Source organism: Ursus americanus, chromosome 4 (genome assembly GCF_024610735.1).
Source record: "Ursus americanus isolate L20-20 chromosome 4, mUrsAme1.1.p, whole genome shotgun sequence".
NCBI classification, from domain to species: Eukaryota; Metazoa; Chordata; class Mammalia; order Carnivora; family Ursidae; genus Ursus; species Ursus americanus.
Window position 1 is genome coordinate 99,603,772 of NC_142130.1, and position 15,116 is coordinate 99,618,887.

At 53.8% G+C, this 15,116-nt stretch overlaps 1 long non-coding RNA gene across 2 annotated transcripts; it reads left to right on the top strand.

The window, feature by feature from the left end:
• Window positions 1–11,383: 11,383 nt before the first annotated feature.
• LOC148110314 (uncharacterized) lies at window positions 11,384–14,185 on the top strand. Of its 2 annotated transcripts, none has more exons than XR_015724306.1 (3): window positions 11,384–12,125; window positions 12,602–12,759; window positions 13,679–14,185. It is a non-coding gene; the product is annotated as an uncharacterized LOC148110314 (long non-coding RNA). The 2 variants fall into 2 exon arrangements; XR_015724305.1 differs by having other exon boundaries at window positions 11,391–12,125; window positions 12,605–12,759.
• Window positions 14,186–15,116: the final 931 nt, after the last annotated feature.

A 15,116-nucleotide genomic window follows, 5' to 3' on the forward strand; every position in this document is an offset into this window, starting at 1 on the left:
GACTGAGCAGGAAGCTAATGTCCAAGCCGCCTGGTAAGTGTCCCTTTTGCGTCAGCCTCCTTCAGTTCACGTTGCATGTGTGAGACCTGACCGTGGGCTGTGTGCAGTATCCCGCCGGCCGGTGTAGCCCAGCTCGCGTCGTCTTCCCCTGGGGGGGACAGCTGGGCTGCTCCCCACGTGCGGCTGCCATGGTGGGTGCACACCCAGAGTCCAGCTTCACTAGGAGCGGCCCGACGTTTTCAGACGTCCCTCCTCGCGGTCGTGCGAGGCGAGGTGCTGTGCGCCCTCAGCCCCCACCGTGTTTGCCTTTTGCCCGTCCTGGCGGGCCTGTGGACGTGGTGGGCGGTGGTCTGTTTCTCATCAGTTTTGCAGGGGTTCTTGACAGAAACCCACCAGAGTCCTTCTTCATAGGTTTGTTCTGTGAACACCGATTCTGTGGCTTGTTCTTCCTCTCTTTTAGAGTATTTTGGTAAAGTTCTTAAGTTTTATTTTGTCCGATTTGACATTGTTTTCCTTTGTGGGTAGCACTTGCTGTGTCCTGTTGAAGGAATCTTTCCTATTCCAAGACCTGTAAGATGTTCGGTAGTACCTTGGGTAGCTTATCTGTTTTACCCTTGGCGTGTAGAGCAGCACTCTGCCGGCCTTGGGTTCTGCCACAGATGAGAGGGAGGGGTTGGGATTGACTTCCCCCCGTGAGGCAGATGCTTCAGTCGTGGATTTTCAGCTTGTTCCCTTTTCTGGTGCGTGTACCAGCACCTGAGTTTTCCTCTAGAACTGCTTTAGCTGCAGCTACATATTTTGATATATTTTCAATATCTCCCAGTTTCAGATATTCTCTAATTCCCATTACAGCTTCTTCTGTTGTACCATGGGCTACTTAGAAATTGTGGCTTAATTTCAAAAGATGGGGTCTTCTTAGTTATTTTTTCTTACTGATCTCTAGCTGAATGTTTCTGTGGTCTGAGAACAACCGGAGTGACTTCACTGTCCTGAAATCTGCCGACTTGCTTGTGTCAGGCGCGCTCTTAAGTACTGGAGTGTGTCTCCTGTTGTTGGACGCGGAGCTCTCAGCACATCATCGAGATCCAGTCTGTTAGTTGTCTTGTTCAGACAGTTGGCTCTTGGCTCATACTTTTGTCTGCTTGTTCTGTCAGCAGGACTCACAGTCTCTTAGTCTGCTCAGGCGGCCCTAACGAAATACCGTTGGTCGGGGGGTGGAAACAACGGTTGAGCTCTGGAGGCTGGGAAGACCAAGACCAAGGGGCTGGACGGTTTGGCTCCAGAGGGCCGCCTTCTCCATGTGTCCTCCCAGGGCAGGGAGAGGGAGCATGGGCTCTTTGCTGTCTCTTCCTGGAAGGACACATCTGCCTGAATGAGGACTGTACCTCAGTGACCTCATTTAACCTCGCTACCTCCTTAAAGCCCCTCTCTACAAATACAGTCACATTGGGGGTGAGGGCTTTGCTACGTACTGAATGTTGGTGTCCCTCCAACATTCATATGTTGAAATCTAATCTCCCCACTGTGATGGTAATGGGAGGTGAGGTCTTTGGAAGGTGATTAGGTCATGAGGATGGAGCCTGCATGAGTGGGATTAGTGCCCTCATAAAAGAGACCCCAGAAAGCACCCTTGTCCCTTCCTCCACATGAGCCCACAGTGAGAAGGCCATGTGGGAACCAGGAAGCAGGCTCTTACCAGACCCCAAATGTGCCAGTACCTCGGTGTTGGACTCCCAGACTCCAGACTGAGAGAAATGAGTTTCTGTTATTTATAAACCTCTGAGTCTATGGTCGTCTGTTACAGCGGCTGGAGCAGACAGGCCTCAACCTATGGATTTTGGAGGACACAATTCAAACAGTAACATCCTGCCTCCTGGCCTCCCAAATTCATGTCCTTCTTGCATGCAAAATGCATTCATTCCATCCCAACAGCCCCAGCGTCTTAACAAAGTGTACACCAGACCCTGGGGCAGAATTCCCCTCCTGCGGTGAGCTTCTAAAGCGGTGGTGGGGCAGGCAGAGAGCAGACACTCTGCTCCAGAGAACTTGGAAGAGCAAAACGGTGGAAGTCAGCAAGCAGAATCCACCAGCTCCCCAGGGTCATTCACCTTCCGTGGTTGGATGCCCCCTGGGGCAGCAGCCCTCCCGCTGCTCTCGGGAGGAAAGCGCTGTGGGGGCAGGGCGGCCCCCAGCCCTTCCCTTTCCTGGCCTGCGGGTCTGTGCTGGGGATACAGGTTCTTCTGGCTTCTAACGTTTGCTCTGTGGCTTTGGTCTTAAGCAGTTTTACCACATTGTGTAAACTTTTTAAGTAGCCTGGAGTTCACGAGCTTCTTGAGTCTGGGGTGGATATCATACATCAATCTTAGTACAATCTGGGGGTTTTGCTTTCCATGTTTCTGCCATTTTCTCTCTTCTCTGCACTTGGTCCGAGTTACACATTTGCTAGCAAACTACTTGCCACACCCCACAGGACTCCAGTCTCTCTATTTTTCCTTCTTCTGGATGCTTCCATCTCAGGCTGTCCTATTCTCTGTGCCTGATCCTGGGCTCTGGGGCCTTTCTTGGCCACAGCCGCGGGGAACATGGGGGACACAGAGCCCCTGATTGTTTTCAGCACGTGGGAGACACCAAGCAGGTGGTTCAGGTGAGCTGCCAGCCTGGGGGCGGCAGCCCTGAGCCAGCAGGACAGAACTTCTCTCAGAGCGCCGAGTAGGGGGGTACAGCTCAGAGGAACTGCCTGAACTAGCTGAGTTGTGTGTCGTCCTGGGTGTCTGTGGCCGCGTGCTGAAGAAGCTGAGTGTAAGTGTGGCCCCTGGAGCAAACATGCAGTTGGGGTGGCTGGGGACCTCGGAAAACCAAGTGGGGTGGGTGAGCCCACAGGGGATATAGGCTGTGCCTGGGGAATGTGGCAGGGGAGGAAGAGGTCACTTTGTGGGTATGGCCAGAGCACATCTTCGGAGTGTAGAGATCTCCCGGGGGAGTGGCTGAGGCTCCAGCCCGAGGACATGCAGGAGGTGTGGGCCGTGCCAGGGTCCCTGAAGCCCCACAGGGCCACTGTCCTCTGGGGATGGGAGGTGAGTTTCTGCAGACTGTGAGGAGGGCCAGGCTTGGAAGGAATCCAGGGAGAGGGTGAAGGTCCCAAGTAACAGGTGAGGCACCAGCAGGGACGCAACTCTCTCTTCAGCTGGCTCACCTGGGGCAGGGCCATGGCGCATGGAATCGAGAGTCCCTCTCAGCACCTAACCCTAACCATAGTCACGTCCTAAACGGAGAGCAGTGGGTCTGAAGGGCCGGGGGAAGTTGTAAACAGTGTCTCTCTGGCTGACCCTGTGACTCAACGTTCTTGTCCCAACTGTAGATGCTAGAATGGGCTCACTGCTCACCAGAAGCCCTACTGCCCAGGGGCACAGAGCATGCAGCCCCTGTGCCAGGCAGGAGCCCAGGTTGGCCACAAGGGGGCTTTGTCTGCCTGGCTCACCTTTCTCATCCTGGGGCTCCCTCTCTGCAGCACACCTGGAGTCCAGCAAGGGGCTCTCTGCAGCACACCTGGAGTCCATCCCAGGACTCTCTCCCTGCAGCACGTCTGGAGTCCAGTTGGGTCTCGCTCTCTGCAGCACATCTGGAGTCCAGCTGGGACACTCTCTGCAGCACACCTGGAGTCCAGACAAGACTCTCTCTCCCTGCAGCACATCTGCAGTCCAGCCGGGCTCTCTCTGCAGCACCTCTGGAGTCCAGCCGGGACTCTCTCTGCAGCACCTCTGGAGTCCTGCCGGGACTCTCTCTGCAGCACATCTGGAGTGCAGCCGGGGCTCTCTCTCTGCAGCACCTCTGGAGTCCAGCCGGGACTCTCTCTCTCTGCAGCACCTCTGGAGTCCAGCCGGGACTCTCTCTCCCTGCAGCACCTCTGTAGTCCAGCCGGGACTCTCTCTCTGCAGCACCTCTGGAGTCCAGCCGGGACTCTCTCTCTGCAGCACCTCTGGAGTCCAGCCGGGACTCTCTCTGCAGCACCTCTGGAGTCCAGCCGGGACTCTCTCTCTGCAGCACCTCTGGAGTCCAGCCGGGACTCTCTCTCTGCAGCACCTCTGGAGTCCAGCCGGGACTCTCTCTGCAGCACCTCTGGAGTCCAGCCGGGACTCTCTCTCTGCAGCACCTCTGGAGTCCAGCCGGGACTCTCTCTGCAGCACCTCTGGAGTCCAGCCGGGACTCTCTCTGCAGCACCTCTGGAGTCCAGCCGGGACTCTCTCTCTGCAGCACCTCTGGAGTCCAGCCGGGACTCTCTCTGCAGCACATCTGGAGTCCAGCCGGGACTCTCTCTGCAGCACCTCTGGAGTCCTGCCGGGACTCTCTCTGTAGCACATCTGGAGTCCAGCCGGGACTCTCTCTGCAGCACCTCTGGAGTCCAGCCGGGACTCTCTCTCCCTGCAGCACCTCTGGAGTCCAGCCGGGATCCCTCTGCAGCACATCCGGAGTGATGAGGAAACCTGTGGATCTCTGACCACAGTCCTTGGAAAAGTAACTAAATGAAACGCCCTCTTCTGTTAAAAATGATACCACTTATCTAGATTTGAAATGCACTTTTTTCCCTCAGTGAGAACAGTTTAAATATTTACAAATCTAAAAATGAGGATGGAACAAATGTTGCTACAATACAATAAGTTTAATTAGATAATAATAGATGCAACCTAAAATGTGTTTCCTAAATATGAAATTAAAGAAAGACTTAAAGAGAGGGAGACTCACGTTATACAAAATTGGATTTTCGAATGTTTCTAGAATCTGGTTTCTGTTCATGGTTGCATACACCAAACATGCTTCTGGGTGCATTTGTTCATGGTCGGGTGGGGACCCCTCAGTGGTGTGCAGAGCCTCGGGCACATGGTCACCACTGTGCCCCTGTCCTCCCTGAAGTCCCTCCTCTCGGCGGATGACCGTGCTTTCTGTAGCTACTGAGAGAGTAAAGCAACTGTAAGAGAGCTTCTGCACTCTGGGAGAAAGAAGGTCAGGTGATGGCAGAGCTGTGAAGAGAATGTTCTGGATGTTTATATCAAGAGCAACAGAGGCTGTCAGTCTGGGTGTAGTTCACAGAGGGTGGTTAGAAGAGGTGTCTTTGAGGAGGTGGCCTTGAGGAAAGGGGACTCTGCAGGCAAAGGCCCTGTGGTGGGGGTGCCCGGCAGCCTCTGGGCACCCACCCTCCTGGTGCCCTCCCAACCTCAGCCCCTCGGAGTCTCCAGCTATAGACGAAAAGTTACAGAACGCATCCGGTGTCGTTCAGAGGGTGAATAGCTTTCCAATGCCCTGACCCCCAGCCCTCCTCTGGAGTCCCTTCTGGCTCTGAAGCCAAGCAGACAAGCAGTTGGCCTTTGCTGGGGTCGGGGTCGTGTTTAGGAATATTTGTCTGCTCACTGGTCCTGGTCCCTGCTGTGTGGCTTCTGTCCTCCGAGTCCCTTGCATCCTCGAGCTGACAGCTCTGAGCATCTGACCCTAGAGACTGCAAAGCCATCTCAACATTGTGACAGGAAGACCTTGTGTGCGATGCCTTTGGCCGGTTCTTTACCAGACGTGTTCTGTGCACATGCAGACGGCGCCCCAGGGGTCCAGACTGTGCGTGTGGGGCTTTTTTCTCTGGGGTTCAGCTGCTAACTGCACCAGCAGTCTTTCACCCAGCAGGGAGCTGGCTAATGCGTGTGCAGCCATGTGAGCTCAGATGAGACCCCAGGCTGCAGGACTGCCAGCTGGCAGGATCTCTCCGCATGGCAGTGAGGGTTCTTGGCTCCACCCTGCCCCAGGCAGCCCCGGGTTGGGGCGTCGGAAGTCCTGTCACTGCCCTGGGCTCCAGCCTCTAAGGGTTTGCCTCGTCCTGGCCAGTCCGTGCACCACAGATTCTCTGAGTGTGGACAGTCCTGCTCAGCAAGGGGGATGAGAGGCCCCACACCTCACTGATGTTTTCAGCCCTGCGGGGCCGTCTTCCACACGAGTCACTCCACAGCCAGCACCAAGGGCAGGAACTCCCTCCCCACTAAACAGCTGAGGGGGACCCAGGAGCAGCACAGGTGTAACCTGAGTGTGGAAGATGGTGCAGAAGCAGAGGGACCTGAGGACCAGCCTGAGAATGCAGGCCCTGGTGGACCCAGAGCCTCTGTCCATCAGCAAGGACACGAGGCCCAAGACAGCCTCCCTTAGGTACCCGCCTGGCTCTCTTGCTGCCCATTGGAGCCAGCGGGTTCTCTCTGCCTGTGAAAGTACCTGGTGCAGTTCCCTTTGAGTAGCAGACTCTTGGAGGTTCCTTTAGTGAATCAGAGCCTGGAAAGAGGAGTTAGGGGTCAACTGGGTCAAGTTCCAGCTTTGTGTCACTCTCCCCCCTCAACTGTGCCTCAAACTGGGCTCCGCGGCTAACAAGGGGTCTCTGTGTTCATCAGCTCTGCCCAGGGTCTTTGGCGCGGTTTCAGAAGGGGCAGCAGATCAAACGGTGACATGCAAACATGCAAACGCGGGCCCTTCTTTTCCTCCCCCCGACCCTGCGTGGGCCTCCTCTTCCATGGGTTTTGTGGGGGAAGTGGAATTTGTGGCCTCCAATCCAGCATCCCCACCTGAGCAGGGTTACCCCCAGCTGCGCCTGGCAGGGGCTGGGACGGGGAGCCATGGCTGAGGGCCTTTGGCCCCGCACGCCTCCAGAACGCCCTCGCACCCCTAACTGGTGGGCCCAGAGGGGCTTCCTTAGCTCTCCCACTAGGACCCTGCTTCCGGGTGCCCCTCAGTCAGGTAGTGGGACCTGTGTCATCTGGCTGGGCCCCTGAGGATTTATATTCCTCCCCTGAAGTGAGCAGAGCCAGTGAGCTCTGGCCTTCCTCCACCCCAAGGCTGACACTCAGGCCAGCGGCTGCTGAGAGGAGAGGAGTTCCGGACTCTGGGATTCTGGGCTGGGACCCCAGCAAACACCATGGTCCTTGCAAAGAGGGTCCTGTGGAGAGTTTATGAGAAAATCTGCAGGCAGCTGTGGGGCCACCCAAGAGAGAGGGACAAGGCTGGTCTTCAGACACTCAAAGCTGAGGACCAGGGACTGCTGGTGCCATCCCTACAGGTCCTCCTCTAGGTAGGAGAGGACAGGAAGAAAGCGCCTTGCCAGTCATCCCGGGCCAGGCCAGAGGAACTCTCAGCAGCCCTGCCAGCCCTGGGGCAGCCCTCTGCTCCCACATCTGCACCCCACAGGGACAGGCCAGTTCCTGGTTTGGAGCTGCCAGTGGGCACAGCATGGCTGATGCCCTGAGGAGGGCCTGCATGCACCCCTTGCCTTGGGCAAACAGCAAGCTGGCTGAGTGGGAGGAGGAGGCTCATGGAAATACCCCCTCCCCTGGAGTGAGAAGGGGCAGGTGGGAGGACAGTTATAAGGGAGGGAAGTCAGACCGGACTTTGGGCCGGGCTGACCAGGGTGGGTGTTATGTTAGATGCTGCCCTTTGCCTGTATGCACCTCTCTCCTGGGAAGTGAAAGATCATGACATCATTTTGTGATGACCCAGCATGTTGAGAGAAGCCCATCTGGGATTGATGCTGTGTCCCAGCATCCGGCTCGTGACCATGGCCACTCTACTTTCACAGGAAATGAGGGAAGTACAGAGTGGAGCCCCTACAAAGGCCTGGTGGTCCTGGACTGGACCTGAGCAAGGAGGTGGGAAGACCTTCGAGCTGTGCAGCTCGTCTCCGGAACCCTCCCCCTGGGCTTGTGGCAGCCTGTAGGCCCCAGGCCTGGGCTTCATTGGTATCCAACATAAGCATTTGTTCTGAGTCTATATTAGCAGACATGTAAGTTATATGATAATCTAGGTTGACACAGTGAGAAGTTTTTTTCTTTAGAAATTGTCCATACACTATCCATGCAAGAAATACTGACCTGACACAAGACACATGTCCTCAGCTTCACAACATGGTGAGAAGTAACCAGGATATACCGCGCTTTACTGTGAAAACCGGCACCCACTTCCACTCCCACCAGAGGCTTGGGACGGTTGCCTTATTGTCAAGGGACTTTACTTCCCTGCCCACATCACAAGGATGTGGTGAGGTTCAGGTATATGGAAATGCATTGGGGTCTGCAAGGCCAGAGACACTCCATCCAGCTATCCATTTGTCCATTTGTCTGTCCATCCACCTGTTTGTTCATCTTTTGTCCATTTGTCTTTATTGAGCTTTCTTTGCTGGAGTCAACCCCGTTCTCATTCATGAGTGCGGTTGCTCACAGAGCCCTGAGAGTCACATGAACCCTCTTCTACACACTAATAAATGGAACTTGAAAAGGTTAAGAGGTTTCCCCAAGGTCACCCACCTGCCAGGCAGGCGCTGGACTGACCACATATTGTGACAGGCACTGGCGTGAGAGATGGTGATTTCGGGTGTGTTAAGAGAAGGCCCCTTGTGGGTTGGGAAGGGGTGGGGACAGGCAGCCTTCTTCATTGCCCCGCCGCCCTTGCTTTCTCCCTAATGCACGAACCTCATTTGAGCTGTTCTGCTCCACTGCACACAGCCCAGAGGGCCATGAGTAATGTGGGAGGAGCTGGGACCTCTGGGGAAAGCAAAGGGTTGGCTTTTGGGGAAGACTGGCCACATCAGCTGGGAGTACTGTTAAGTGCGGCCTGGGAAATGAGTCCCATTTTAAAAACTAAAATGCCATTTCATAAACCCACCCCGAAAGTGAATGCATTCTCTGCCATGCGAGGAGCTCCGCATGTATTCAGAGCAAATCAAATTGTGGTGATGCTGGTGGTAATGATGACCACCGACATTTATTGCTATTTTGAGCCAGACTTTATGCAGCGTCTTAAAGAAGGTAAGAGTGTCAATTTTACAAAAAGAAAATGGGCTGCATATTAAAAAACACATAAAAGTAGAGGTTAAGTGAAGCACTAACAAGAGTAAGTGTGTTTGTTTTTTAATGTGCTAGAACAAAATTAACATTAAATGACTTCTAAAATAACTAGGAAAACACGGCTGTAGCCCTCAACAATCACTCTTTTTTCCGTCCAAGGGCAATAGCTCACCCCCAAAATTCATCCAAGTTCAGTCTGTGTTCAGGCAAGTGGAGGCAAGCATAACTTCAGTATTTTCAGCATTATTTTTTATTAATTTGATGTTTCATGTTGTCCTTTTTATATTTTGGGGAGCTTTATTTGTTGAAATATTCTCCCTTAGAAGGACTATATTTGTCAGGATTCTCCCAAGAAGCAGAACCCAGTAGGATTTATGTGCGTGTACGAAATCATCTCTCTATTTCTATATCCATCTACATCATCTGTATCTTTATCCTTGTCATCAGTATCTGTATACGCGTATCGGTGTCCTCTCTCCCACCGGCTGGAGGCCCAGGACACGTCATGCTGGAGTTCGGGTCTGAAGGTAGTCTGCTATCAGAAACCCGTCTTTCTCAGGGAGGTCAGTTTCCTCTCTACTAAGACCTTCATCACCCTAGAGGGCATCATGCTTTACTCAAAGTCTAATGATTAAAATGTTAATCACATCTAACATACACCTTCACAGAAAAATCTAGAACAATGTTTGACTAAATAGGCCTAGCCAAGTTGGCACAAAATCAACCATCACAAGTACCATTCATTTTTTTTAAAAACATATTTAGGGGCGCCTGGGTGGCTCCGTCGTTAAGCGTCTGCCTTTGGCTCAGGGCGTGATCCCGGCGTTATGGGATCGAGCCCCACATCAGGCTCCTCCGCTGGGAGCCTGCTTCTTCCTCTCCCACTCCCCCTGCTTGTGTTCCCTCTCTCGCTGGCTGTCTCTATCTCTGTCGAATAAATAAATAAAATCTTAAAAAAAAAAGAAATTATGGTAAATTTTCATAGGTGTGAAAACGCCATTTTGGTCAAATCAGAAAATGTCTCTTTTTAAAAAAGATTTTATTTATGTATTTGAGAGAGAGCGAGAGCAAGGAGAAGGGCAGGGAGAGGGACAAGCAAACTCCCCACTGGGTGCAGAGCCCAACAGTGATCCCAAGACCCTGAGATCATGACCTGAGCTGAAATAGAGTCAGACACTGAACCAAATGAGCCACTCAAGTGCCCCAGAAAATGTCTTTTTTATTTGAGATGCGACTGATGGTTTTGCAGGTGAAATGACATGATGTTTGGGGTTTTCTTTGAAATTACTCCAGCAAAAAGAAAGGTGAAGATTAGTGAAACAGATATGGCAAAATGCTGATAATTGCCAAAGCTGTGTGACATGCATGAGGCCCACTGCACTATTTGTGTATGTGTAGACATTTTCATCAATACAAGTATAAAATAAGTAAACCTATTAAATATTAAAAATCTACATGTTTACATATACATATAAGTAGATATAAATAAATCTATTAAATTTTATACTGATTTTCCATATCAAAAATCTTATGTAACAATGTGAATTTGTGTTGGTAAAATTGTATTTGTTGAAATTCTTTTCAGCGTCTTAAGTGTGCCTTATACTTTCTTTGTATCCAAGATAAAAGTCATATGCTTCCTGTTACATTAATAAAACCCAACTGTTCTTTCTACATTCCCATCTCTGCACTAGGACGTAAATCTCATTAGGGCAAAATGTTTTCTCTGTTCACTGATGTGCCCTAGCACCTGTAACACTAATATTTGTTGAACGAATAACTGTTTTGTTCCAGAAAATACTCTAAATTGTGAATAATCATTTCATAAATTTGAACAATGTTTCCATTCAACACAGCCTATGAGGGGCCAATCCAACTTTTCAGTAATTAATGAAAGAATATAGCCTCAGTTCTGTATCTTCTATTCGGAGTTTCTTTTTTATATCTACACATTCTACAAACCTGATAATACAGTACGATCACACGTTAGGATCACTGGTAGATTACAAAAGATTCACATTAAATTGTTCCAAAAGCACATTTATGGAATGCAGAAGACATTTAAAAACGTCTTGCGCTTTTCTCAAATACAGCCTGACACACAGCACAGCCCAATAAAGGGAAGTCGGTCTGGCGCCTTGACCAGGCGGGTTTACTCCTGGGTTACCCTAACAGCACGTTTCGTCTATAGAACGGTGTCCTGTCAGGAAACCCACCAAGTGGGTCATAGTCTGCAATGCCCAAAGCAACATCAGACGAAAACTGGCTTCAGAGCAAGTAAGAAATTTTTTTTTAAAGATCTTATTTATTTGAGAGAGAGAGGGAGAGAGAGCACAGGGAGCAGCAGGCTCCCCGCTGAGCAGGGAGCCCGACGTGGGGCTCGTGGGGCTCGTGGGGCTCGGTCCCAGGAGCCGGGATCATGACCTGAGCCGAAGGCAGACGCGTCACCGACGCAGCCGCCCAGGCGCCCCGTCATCCCGACCTCACATCCGGTGAGGTCCCCTTTCTCACTTCCGGAAGAGCAGTAGGGGCAGGAGGCCCCTCCTGAGTCCTGGCTTCAAGGGGCCTCGGATTAGCTCACGAGGTCGCACAGGCAGGAGCGGGGGCGGCCGCTGGGAAAACAGCCTCAGGGGCGTCTCTGCACAGCGGCCGGGCCCTCCCTGGGCCCAGGGCAGGTGACCGGGTCAGTCGGTGGCACCCTCCCCGGCCCAGCTGTCCTTCCGGAGCGTGACCTCCGTAGGCCGGAGTGTGGGCGGGGCCTGCGGCTGCCGTGGCCAATGGAAAGCTGCGAACGGACGGAGCGCGCGATCTGCGGGCGGAAGCCCCGCCTGGCTGACGTCACCGTTCCAGGACCTTCTACTCCCGCCCCCAGAGCCGCCCAGCGTCCGCGCGAGCGAGATGTGCCGGCCGCTGTGTGGGAGCGAGAGGTTCTTGTCGCCGCCTACCCCGGCTGAGCCCCGGCTGAGCTCCAGGTGACGCAGCCCCGGCGACACCGCGGCGGGGTGAGCCCGTCGACCTCCGGAACCGAGCGAGAGAAGGCGGCAGGGCTGCTTCACGGAACAGACCCGTTCGGGCCGCCCAGCGTCTGCCCTCGAGTCCCCAGCCGGACCGAGCCGCTGGGCAGCCCTGCGAAAGGGGGTCTGGCTCAAGTCCAAGCACAAGCCGGGGTCCCGTGCACGTACTGCCTCCCCCACGATCTAGTTCTTACTGGCTTAGGTGGCGTAGACGCGGCCCCGGGGGAATAGAGCCGCCCACCTCCCCTTTCACGTAAGGAAAGAACCAGTCAGGGTGCTCGGTGACGGTCTCTGGCGTGAGCCCGGACACCCCTCGGTGACCTTGGGTTGATCCGTAACTGCCGTAGTTTTTTCATTCGATGAATGTTAAGCTGCTGTGAACGGATGAAAAGGACGCGTCCTCGTGTAGCCTGGGGCCTGTGGGGGGTGGGTCGCAGAGGCAGCGCAGTAAAGCAGGCGTGCGGCCAGCCGGGACAGTGGTGGGTGGGCAGGGGTGGGGGTGCGCCAGGGGTGCGTTTCCACAGGCGGCGTGGGAACAGGTGCGGACAGACCGAGGCCGAGCGCTGGGAAGGTGCAGAGGCCTGGCGTGCGGGGCACTCCTGAGGTGGGAGTGAGTGTGGAGCGTAGGGGCGGCAATGCGACCTCCGTGGGGCGGGGGGCACAGTCCCAGAAGTGTGAGGAGGAAGGGTTTGTTGCTTATATCCCCCAGTCTGTGCTGTTTTGTTCCAGCAGCAAATGGATGGAGATGGAAATTGGCGCAGAGAAGTGGGGCGATGCTGTAACAAACACCTGCGAAGTGCGGACGTGGCTCTGGAACCGGGTCGGCAGAGGCCGGAGGCGTTCTGAGGAGCTGGAGAAAGCGCACAGCTGTGCATGGACCCGTAGTGGTGATTCTGTGGGGGGCGAGGAAGGGAAAGAGGAGGGCTGTAGAGCTTCAGTCTGGAGCAGCCGCTGGTGGAAATGTGGGTGGTGAGGGCCGTTCTGATGGCCCCTGATGGACGTGCGAGCACGTTATGGGCTACTTGGGGAGGTCCGTCCTTGTTACAGAGGGGCAAAGAACGAGGCTCAGTTGGGTTCATATCCTAGCCATTTATGGAAGGTAGGACTTGCAGGGGATGAAATTGGGTACTTGGTTTGAAGCTCTTTGTAAGCAAACTGTTGAAGGTGTGGCTTGGCTGCTCCCGACTGCTTATAACAAAACATGAGAAGAGAGACATGAAATTATTTAGCAAAAAGAAAGCAGAACTTAAAGATTTGGAAAATTCTCAGTCTATCCATATTGCAAAAAATGAAAACACTAGCGTGTGGCCAAGTTACAGACAAGGTCAGTATGGGTCACCCGTCTCCACAGAAGCCAGGAGCCACTCTCCAAGACGATGGAAGGAGGCGGTTCAGAGATCCACAGAGCCGGCATTCCCCTCGAAGGAGGGGCTGCTGGTGCCTGTGCGACCTCGGCAGGTGCTGCCTGGAGCCACTCCTCTGCCGCCCCACGTGGGGCTCTGGGCTGTGGTGGCCTCCACTCTGGAATGTGCAGGCAGCAAACTGCGGTGCCGTCTCTACTGCTGTGCAGAGCACACGGGCTCAGGGTCCATGAAATCTCTGCCCAGGTTTCGAAGGACAAGGCTGCCCGGAGCCCTGGGCCGCTTGGGCCTCTCATGGAGCCGTCGGGGTGATTGTGCTTGTGAGGCAGAGCACTGGGCTGAAGAGGATTATTCTTAAGCTGTAGATCTTGCGGAGTTTGTCTTGTGGTTGGACTTACTTGGCATCACTTACTCCTTTCTTCCTTGCTATTTCTCCCCTTTGCAGTGGGAATGTGTCCCAGCGTTGTACCTGGGAAGCACATCACTTGTGTGGCTTCAGAGGTTCCCAGCCGGAGAGGAGTCCGCTTCAGGAGGAATCCTACCTCTGGTCCAGCTTTGGCCTTTTAGAGTAGGTGCTGGAGTGAGTGAAGACTCTGGGGCTGTTGGGGTGGAGTGAGTGCATTTGCATGTAGGGGCTCAGTTCTGTCCTCCCAAAATTCATGTTGAAATCCTAACCCCACACTGTGATGGTATTAAAAGATGGGACGTTTGGGGGCGCCTGGGTAGTGCAGTCGTTAAGCGTCTGCCTTCGGCTCAGGGCGTGATCCTGGCGTTCCGGAAAGGAGTCCCTCATCGGGCTCCTCCGCTGGGAGCCTGCTTCTTCCTCTCCCACTCCCCCTGCTGTGTTCCCTCTCTCGCTGGCTGTATCTCTGTCAAATAAATAAAATCTTTAAAAAAAAAAAAAAAAGATGGGACGTTTGGAAGGGATGAGGTCATGAGGGTGCAGACAAGGTCATCAGGATCAGTGTCCTTCTAGAAGACACCTCTGGGAGTTCCTGTGCCCCTTCTGGCACATGAGGACACAGCGAGAACAGGGGTGTCTGAACCAGGAAGTGGCTCTCCCCACAGAATGAATCTTCCAGCACCCTAATCTTGGCCTTCCCAGCCTGCAGACTGTGAGGAATAACCCCCAGTCTGTGGTGTACGTGTGATAGCAGCCAGAATAGACCAAGAATGGCAATCTTTGCAAGTGGAGAATCCTTCCAAGACGCAGGAAGAGTCCCTGGGGGCCCTGGAGACATTTTAGGTGGGGCCGGTAGTGTTAGAAGTCTGTTTGCCTAGCTTTTGGGGCTGCAGGAGTGGACCGTGGCAGATTGCAGAGCGGTTACCAATCCCTCCTACCCTGCAGGCGTGCCCCTTTGCCAGGGGACGTTGCTTCTGCTTCCACTGAGAAGTGCATGTTCCCTTCCAGCCAAGGGCTCTGGGCTTGTCCACGTGACTTCTCTGGCCAATGAGACATCAGAAAACATGCCCCAAACAGGGGCTTGAAAAGTGCTTCTGCCATCTCCTGCTGCCCACCACCACGTGAGGAAGCCCAGGCCAGGTTGCTGGAGGCGCAGGGCCCAGTGACAGCTGGAGTGAACTGGGAGTCGGAAGCCCGCTTGCCCTACACTCATGTGTTGTTAGGTTCCTGTGGCTGCTTACCGCAAACTTGGTGGCTGAAACAAATTTATTCTCTGACAGTTCTAGAGGCCAGAAGTCCAAAATCAGTTGCACTGGGCTAGCCCATGGTGTCGACAGGGCCGTGCGTCCTCTGGAGGCTGATCTGGGGGAGAGGGGGTGGGGGCCCAGAGTTCTGGCCTTTTCCAGCTTCTAGAGCGGCACATCAGGGCCCCTCATCCCCTCCTCCATCTTCAAGGGAGGAGTGCAGCACCCTTCATGTC